The sequence below is a fragment of the Octodon degus genome, unplaced genomic scaffold (assembly GCF_000260255.1).
Source record: "Octodon degus isolate 3935 unplaced genomic scaffold, OctDeg1.0 scaffold00308, whole genome shotgun sequence".
Lineage (NCBI taxonomy): Eukaryota > Metazoa > Chordata > Mammalia > Rodentia > Octodontidae > Octodon > Octodon degus.
Genome location: NW_004524884.1, coordinates 621,640 through 630,465, shown reverse-complemented (window position 1 = coordinate 630,465; position 8,826 = coordinate 621,640). Strand labels below are relative to the sequence as shown.

Below are 8,826 nucleotides of genomic sequence, written 5' to 3'. Positions count from 1 at the left end.
TGTCCAGAATGAAGAATAGAGCACTATGATGGGATTTTTTTGTTTTGACAACTATCATTCTCTTAATTTTTGAATTACTTTAGGTAGAATCCATATAAGCTAAAATTCATGAGGTAATATATACAAGAAGGGAAAGAACAAGGGACCCAGCCTTTTCAGCCCTGTCTTAGGGACACTGACAACAGCGTAGCATTATATAAGAAAAGAATTGGGGAAGGAATTAAAAAGTATGCATAGTCATGCACCCTTGGGCCAACTGGGGCCTGACTGATCAGTAATACTCCAGCTTTGCTTCTATGAGCCCTTGCTGGCACCAGTGGAATAGCCACTCTTTGAGGAGGCAATTCAGTTCCGGTCATGAGCTGATGCTATGGCTTGGGAAATAGCTCTGCTTCCCGATATGGGATAATACCCACAAGAGTTGCTCTTCTTGGAAGCTTGAAAATCTCTTAGCTACTCTTATGTTGGTGTTTTCAGCACTGAAGGGGGGACCAAAGAGATTAGGCAAATTTAGTATTAATCAAACTCTAGCACCAGTTTTTAGACAGGCACTCTAAATGATTAAAAGGTGTATATGTAAAGTTAATCAGGAATCTAAATCAAAATTTCAAGTAGCAAAGGAGACAAATTCAGTATGAAGAGAAGTGAGATTGGAAGGTCAAAATGTATCACTTGCTTTATATGTACCATAGTATGAGTCACAAGTACACGTGCATGGCCACTAGGAGGTGGGGGGTTTTGTGTGTGGAGGTGTGTGTGGGTTTAAGAAAGCAAAGGGCAACTTTCTCTGTCTTGTGGCTCTCTTTGCATGTACTTATGTCTTTAGGCATTGTGTGGGCATGCAATGTTTTCTGGGAAGCTGGCTACCCACTCTGTGTGCCAACCCTTCATTGTCAGTCTGTAGCACGTAGCCCTCCATTTCCACATCACACTCATTAATCAGCCTCACCTAGTGTTTGGCCTGGAATCCTGTCCTGATGGCTGGACCTGTGGATACTGCTGCCCACTGAACAGCTGACCCTGGACAGCTGCCTCAGGTACGTCTTCTGCATGATTCACTCCACATCAGTCCCAGGATTCCTTGTCTCTATCACAACTCAAGCCTGCACCAGGACGTTTGGGGAGGGGGTTGTTTGTCTTTTCCAGAAGAGAGGAACAATGCCTACATATCCAGCAATCTTCAGAGTTTCACAAGCCTCCATCACTTGGTCCTAACTTCTTAAAATTATCTAGATCTTCCTATTTCTCACTTATTCCCTGCCAAAGCTTTGGTTCAATGTCTTGTCATAGTCTGTTGATTCATTTCCTTTTCTTCCTTTACACATGATTAGTAAATATTTTCTGAATGAAAACATGAATGAATGTGATGAAAGAATAGATTAAATTAGCAGAAAGTCATGTGTGTTGATTTAACCTGTGGAGTTCCAGCTCGTCTTGAGCTTTTTACAACTATGGAAGTAAATAGAATGCTATTAGAAATACTCTCAACAGCATGGTACATTTACTGTAATTTCACATCATTATTAGTTTTGCAAATAATTTTTCCATCTCCAGTTTTTTCTTTCAATTCATCTTGCACCTTGGATCAATCCTTTATGCCACATACTATGTAGTAGTTATATTGGCCAGTGAACTTACAAAGATACTGTCCTTTAGAGTGTCACATAGTCAGAATTCAAGAATACAACCTAAGAAGGGACCAGATATCATCTGGATCCTTTTTTCAAACAGGTCAGTGCCAGCACTTTCTCTACAGAGACACTGAGGTAGGTAGTCCCAGGTCATTCCCCTTTTAATTCCAACTCTTTGAACTGTAGATGCCATTCTACTGCCTATGTGTGTTCCATGCACTTACATAGTCTCAGGTTGTACATAGTAGGTGCACAGTGAGAGACATATAGACCCACCTCACAGTGGCACTGAAAGGACTCCAGGTCTGGGACATGTGCAGGGTGTCCTGGACTACTGAGCTGGTAGGTAGGTAGCTCAGTCAGCATGAAACAGTTGACACAGTTATGCTCATCGTGACAGGACACAGGGGTGAAGTGCAGGGACCATGTGGTGTCTCACGTACCTCTTGTCTATTCCTCTAGTATACCTGTCCACTCAGACCACACTGAAGCTTCTGATGGTTACAGTGGGCAGACTTTCTCAATGCCGATTCACATAAGATGAGCTCTAAGACTATTATCCTTCTTACGTAACACTCTCATTCTTAACCAATTCCTGTACAAGAATGTAGTTTTCTAAAGTGCCAAACTAACACTACTCAAAGAATTCATACCTCACTGCTCTAATCTGGAGTCTCATCCTACCACTTCTCCCTCTAACTTCTTGTGTACATTTCAGCCCACACCTTACCACCTTGTTATTGCTGTTTCTGCACTCCACTGTTCTCTAAGCAGAAAGAAGTATATTTTGCTTTTGCAAATCTCTCCAGTGTAACCACAGGATCCTAAAGAACACATACTCAATTCATATTCGGAAAATAGAACCAGTGAGTAGGGTTTTCATTTATTCTAATTTATTAGAAGTTTTCCTACTTTGCGAAGTAAACCAAGCAATAATAAGTTTAAGTTTTTAATTTTCCAGAAATATGGAATGAAAACGAGAAGTGAACCCCCAAAGTAAAACATCTTCTATTATTTTTTCCTGTGTTTCAGAGTTTTTGTAAGTCACTTCTAGAACCTTTCACATTTCCAAAAAAAAAATCCCTTTTCCTATTTTGTGCTCGACCATATCCATATATCAGCTTCTCTCTCTCTCTCTCTCTCTCTCTCTCTCTCTCTCTCTCTCTCTCTCTCTCTCTCCCCTCTCTCACACACACATGCACACACACGTACACACAGAGACACACTCAGAAAGATGGAAGTTTTCCCAATTTGATTTGAAAACTGTCAAAATTTTATTTTTAAATCTGTAAAAGTTAGTACAGTAAGTATTTTAATAAAATGTAACTTGATTAACCTTTTAATTAAAAAGAACAACCCTTTTAAAAGCATCACAAAAGATAAATTGCAAGATGATTTACTTAGAGCAGGAACATAGTTGGCGTACACTATGTCCTTCACAACCAGTTGCTGACTGCCCAGCTGGGGGCACTAACTAAACCTCTGCAAATGTGGAATGAGGCATCTGGCTCATCCTTCCTCCGGGGAAGAGGATGCTCCTGACCAGGGCTGTGGGGAGTAGGGAATTAGGGCGCACATGGAGCCCATTTTGGCCTGGCTCTCATGTCCTCCTTTCTCAACATCTCCCCAGAGCAGCTTGAGGAAGTGTGGTGTCTGCCAGATCTGGGCCCAGAATTGCAGACACCTCATGCTGATGCTTTCAGCCCATTTTCTTGAACCCCAAAGGAAACAGTTTTGCAGAAGATCGCAGTCAATAACTATCTTGGTGACTACCTTACTTTTCACTGGTTGCTGAGACAAAATAGCTGATGTCCAAAATGAAGGGAGAAAAGGTTGATGGAGCCCACAGTGTGTGGAGGTTTCAGTCTTAATCCGCTGGCTCCAAGGCAGAGTGGTGCATAGCAGAGAGTCAACAGCTCATGGTGATAAAAAGTAGCACAAGCAACTAGAGAGGGAGAGAAGAGACAAGCCTCATTCTACCCCTCATATTGCATGTGGTCTTACTGCGTGTGTGTAATACGTACACTTTAATCCCAACACCAGACCATGAATCAATCACGAATTCTAGATTTACCTCTAAAAAGTCCCCCCCATGACTGCTTCAGGCTTTGGGGGAACATCTAAACATAATCTGTTACAGGCACTACTGATGCTCCGGGTAACTTTCTCTACCCAGTCTTTGGAAATAATTTCCTGGACTTCTCATCACTAAAGACCATCATATCCAGAAATTCCAGGTGCTAGGGTATTTATCAGGAAACTGCTCTTAGCTATGCTGCACCCCTCACTCATCATCACATTACAAGGGTAGCACAGTGAGTGGACAAAGGCATACGAGTGGATGAAGGGGTCTGTGCCTTCACTTCAAGACCAGATCTCACCTCCAGTCACTTAGAAGCTGCCACAAAGATGAAAGAAATTGGTTCTTGTGACAACATGGATGGCAACCTTGAATATTTTCACTTTTATAATGGATTATTTCATCAATACTTGAGGATAGGGGAATGACCGATTCAGGCACTTTAGTATCTAGTAGCTTTCAAGCCGAGGATTTCCTGCTTGTAGATGACTTCAGGGTGCGAGAACCCTCCTCTTCTTCATGGCTGCTGGACTTTTCATCAGACTTATTCCCTGAAGTGGGGTCTTGAGGACTCAGAAGAGGACCGTCACTTGCATCTTGGTCCTCTGCAGCAGAATCTTCTTCTTCCTCTTCTGTAGTATCGAGAATCAGAGAAATAGGGGAGGAAACGGGAGATGTGACAGGGGGACTGGGGTTGGAGGGGTGGGAGGAAGAGGAGGAAGAAGAGGACACAGAACGAGTGGAAAAGGTGAGGTTGAAAGATGTAGAGGAAGTAGAAGAGGTCTCCTCCTCCTCTGTCTCAGTTGTAGGAAACTGTGAATATGCATCTCTTGTCTCAACTGAGGCCTGGACTTCTCGTTCAATCCGTGGACGCTTTGGAGTCACAGGCATAATGATTCCTGTTGGAGGTAGCAGGCAGGCGTATGAACAATGAATTCCTTAGGCCTAGTGGACAGAGAAAAATTTGAGTAATCAATTTAAATGTCACCCAAAATGGCTTTGACAAAGTGTGATATACCAATCTTTTTAGACAATATATTGGACCCTCAGCATTTTCTTATTCCTGCTACTGACCTACAAATATCAGCAACCTCAGTCTCCCAAAGAGAAGTTAGTATTCACCACAACTGTTCTCCTCCTGGAAGCTTCCAAAGTTTCACAGAAGGTACAGAGAAGGAAAAAGGTTTTTTCACATACAGTGGTATATAAATATGTGTGTGAATCATAATTTTAAAGTTTGTTTCATGTACATAAGAAGTATAATGACTGGATTATATGTTAAATTTCCAAATACATATAACATGTATATTATATAGTCATATATATTACATAAGTATATGTATGTAAAGCATATATATTTATCAGACTATATATTATAAAAGCATGAATTTTCTAATAATGTGTTATATAAACATATAGATAAGAACATATAGCAATATCTGTCTACTTATTTATTTGTGGAACTACCAAACTGAAACTCCATCAGTATCATTTGTGAACACTTGGTATATTTTGAGCAGGGGAAGTAGAATACCAACTAACTGTGACTGCTCTGGATCACTCATGCAGTATCATTACAATAGTGAAAGCAGATTAGATTCAGCAGCAGACTCTACTGACGGTCCTGACAGGATCATCAGAACACCTCCTGTCTCTGTCAACTTGAGGATGGACTATCATCTCTCTCCTAGGCCTAGGCACTGTCCTATGAGAGGAATCGTAGTCTGATTCTTCTAGGTAGGGCATCTAACTTAACTTCCTGCTGAGCCTTGACCAGGAGATATGAACATCCCTAGTTTCAGCAAGGTTGGGAAAAGGAAATCAAATCCACAGTCTTCCCTCATAAAAACTAAAAGATACGAAGGGCTGTAGAGGAGATTGTTTCCATTTGCCTGTCTGTTTGGGATTGGAATAGAAGAATCATTCCAAAATTGTTGCTTATTTTTAAGCCAATCACTTCTTAGATTTTTGTCTGTGTTAGTGGTTACATTATTCTTTGGCTATGTCTGGAGAGCCCTTTTTCAGGATACAAAGGAAGCAGTAAGAAAGCCCAGGAAAGTTGTGTCATATTCCTTTTCAAGTTTCAAGGTCACTTGGTAGTCTATTTGCTGGATTACAGCTTCAGAGCTTCCTTACACCTGTTGAGTATATTGTATCCAGGATGTCTAAAGTGCAAGGTGGAGAAGCTGATGAAATATATCTATTTCACTTTTATGGAATCAGAACAGGTCTTAGATTATAATTTTAGAACACATGACAAAGAGTTAATATATTTAATAACACCAGTTTCTTTGTGTTTGCATCCTATTGTCCTTACTCACTTTGTGGACCTAGCAGTAATGTGTGCTCTCATATAATTTTATAGTACCAGGGATTGAACTCAGGACCTTGCACTTGCTAGGCAGGTTCTTATTCTATTGAGCTATCTCCCCAGTCCTATAATTTCATTTTAAATTTACTCTCTCAGTGGTTGGTATTCAGTGGACCTGGAAATAAAATACAGAAAAGGACCCTGCCCTCTTTTAAATACACTAACATTTCTACTCTGTTAAGAAATTTTGAAAGCATTGGCAGAAATAATTTGAAACGTTTTCGAAAGGCATTCTCAAATATATAGCACTAAATTCACCTTACCTGTAGTCATCGTCACTTCTCTCCAGGGAATTCAACTACCTCAAAAGAAAGCTCCATGCTCTGGTATCATAGTACATATATTACTTGACCTAGCTTTTTCTCCTTCTACTCTTTGTAAAACAAAGCCAACTACCAAAAGTGAATTCTTCCAACCACAAGATCACAAGGTTACCCATACATTTCTCAGGAGATCTGGACCAAAACCAGGTCTGACGTCCATCTGTCACATCCTAGACCACTTGCACCTCTCTAAAGCCCTGAGCTAAGTTGTGATCAATACTGTTATTGGCCCATGGAGTCACTCAAAAGTTTGAAAGCAATGAATTGATGTTCCAGTGTCTGGCTTGTGTGAACCATCTGCCTCTTCTTTCAATTTATCCTGTAAGTTATTTTATTTTATTTTGCATTTTGAAAAATTTATTTCACAAGTTTTACTTAGCACAATACACCTAAAAGGAAATCACAATACAATGAGTTTTACATCAAGGCCTCAGAATTTCATACAAACATCAAGACCAAATTCTAAGGTATTGGTATTGCATCTCAAAAATTCCCCATTAACTTAAAAAAAAACTTACGTGCCTTACAGGTTATTAAATGAAACTAGAATTAACATGCCAAATATTTCTTTGAATTGTAGACACAGCTCCTAAATTTTACAAAACAGCATGTCTTTCAACATGCATCCAAACAGTGTTCCATGTAATGTAGAAGATATCCTGTAAGTTTTTTTTAATTCTCATGATTTTATTTGAAAAGTCCAAGTAGCTTCCAAACAACCAGAATACAGTTCTTTTAAAAAAACTTACATCTTACATTTTTGTCATCCTGGATTCTGACCTAGATGCAAGCCTCTTCACTGCTTTTTAAAATTCATTTTTTCAGGCCAGCCAGATAGGCCAGATAGCTCCAGGGACTAAAGTGCCTGCTTAGGCAGAGCACAGTGGCAAGGTTCGACTCCCTGCCATGCTGTGCCAGTCCTGCCCGCAGGACGTGCTGAGAGGATGATTGAGACTGGGTGTTGTGGTGCGTGCCTGTAATCCCAGCGCTTGGGAGGCTGAAAACAGGAGAATCACTAGGAGTCCAACCAATGTAGTGAGACCCTGTACATCCCTGTAAGTTATTTTAAAAGCACTTATAGACAAATATTTTAGCCCTAAACAAAAACTATAGTGAAATATAGCAACTCAATCTCTCCACCCCAGGAATGGATTTTAAACAATAAAATTAACTATTTTCAATTTATCTTCTGGTTTTATACCTGGTTCACGAAATGAATATAGAACTTAAGAGCATCAGTTTCATTTTGTTAGTTATCCTTTGCACCTCTGTGTTGTTAATTTTTTTTTTTTTTGGCGGAACTGGGGATTGAACTCAGGCCCTTGCACTTGCCAGAGAAGCGCTTATTCTACTGAGCCCTCTCCCCGGCCCCTTGTTGTTAAATTTTTAATCTCCTTGAAAATTTGAATTGCACAGTATATTAGGAACTAGGATTTTCCTGAGCTTTCTGCTGAGAGTGATTTTTTTCAAACTTTTACTAAAATGAAACGTGCTATTCACTCAGTATCACTCCACACAGATTGGTAGTATTAACACCAATTATAGTACTTTGCACACATTATGTGCTTAACCAAAAGCTATCAAATAGCAGTAGGACTAAGTTGAATGCTGTGGTCATCACACTTACTCTCAAGAAACCCCAACTCCTCTCAGGATCCTTTTTTATATTTCTCTTCAAGTAGGTAAGTTAGCCTACATGGTAAATATTAGAAATCCATTATAACTCTGGCAGATATAGGAAGTGTATAACGTTCTTCTTTATAGTCTCAAATTCCAACTATGTTTCTGTAATTAAACATTTAGTTAACATTGGAAGAAAACTATTGGATGGATGACTATTATTTATTAAAAATTTTGGCAGGATGTTCTAGAAACAAAAACTCTCAACTGAGACTATTGAATTCCCCACCATTTATAAGCTGGTCATTCTATTTCTTAGAGCCTCATGATATTCCTTTTAAAATAGAGAACATTTGTTCTTCTCAAATAATGCAAATGCATAGAGCATGGCAGTAGAGAGCATTGATTTAGAAAACAAAAAAGGAAAGACTCTTTTACAGTCTTGGATTTCATTTTTTTGTTGTTGTCATTAGAAAATAGAACTTGTAATAATGAAAAAGTACAGATTTTTTTAAGTAATCACCTATTTTCTTTTAAAAACACATACCCAGCTTAATTTTTTGCTTTATACAACCATCTAGAAACTATAACACAGTACCACATTCCATGTTGAACCTATTTATCAAGATGGGAACTCTGGGGCTGGCGAGATGGCTCAGTGGTCTAAAGCACCTACTTGAAACAAGCTTGGCAAAGCACAGCGACCGCAGTTCGATCCCCAGCACCACATGCCAGCCAGCCTCGCCCCCTGGTGGGCTGAGCTGGCCACACACATGCACACACACACACACACACACACAC

The 8,826-nt window shown here is 39.8% G+C and overlaps 1 long non-coding RNA gene across 2 annotated transcripts in view; it reads right to left on the bottom strand.

Annotated features, from left to right (window-relative positions):
• Window positions 1-6,833: 6,833 nt before the first annotated feature.
• Window positions 6,834-8,826, bottom strand: part of LOC111814401 — an 8,559-nt gene continuing 6,566 nt past the window's right edge. Inside the window, exons 2-3 of one of the 2 annotated variants that reach the window (XR_002819405.1) lie at window positions 8,281-8,285; window positions 6,834-6,918 (exon numbers count right to left, since the gene is read on the bottom strand). This is a non-coding gene — a long non-coding RNA (uncharacterized LOC111814401). The remainder of the gene's footprint in view (window positions 6,919-8,280; window positions 8,286-8,826) is intronic. The other variant, XR_002819406.1, reaches the window with a different exon arrangement.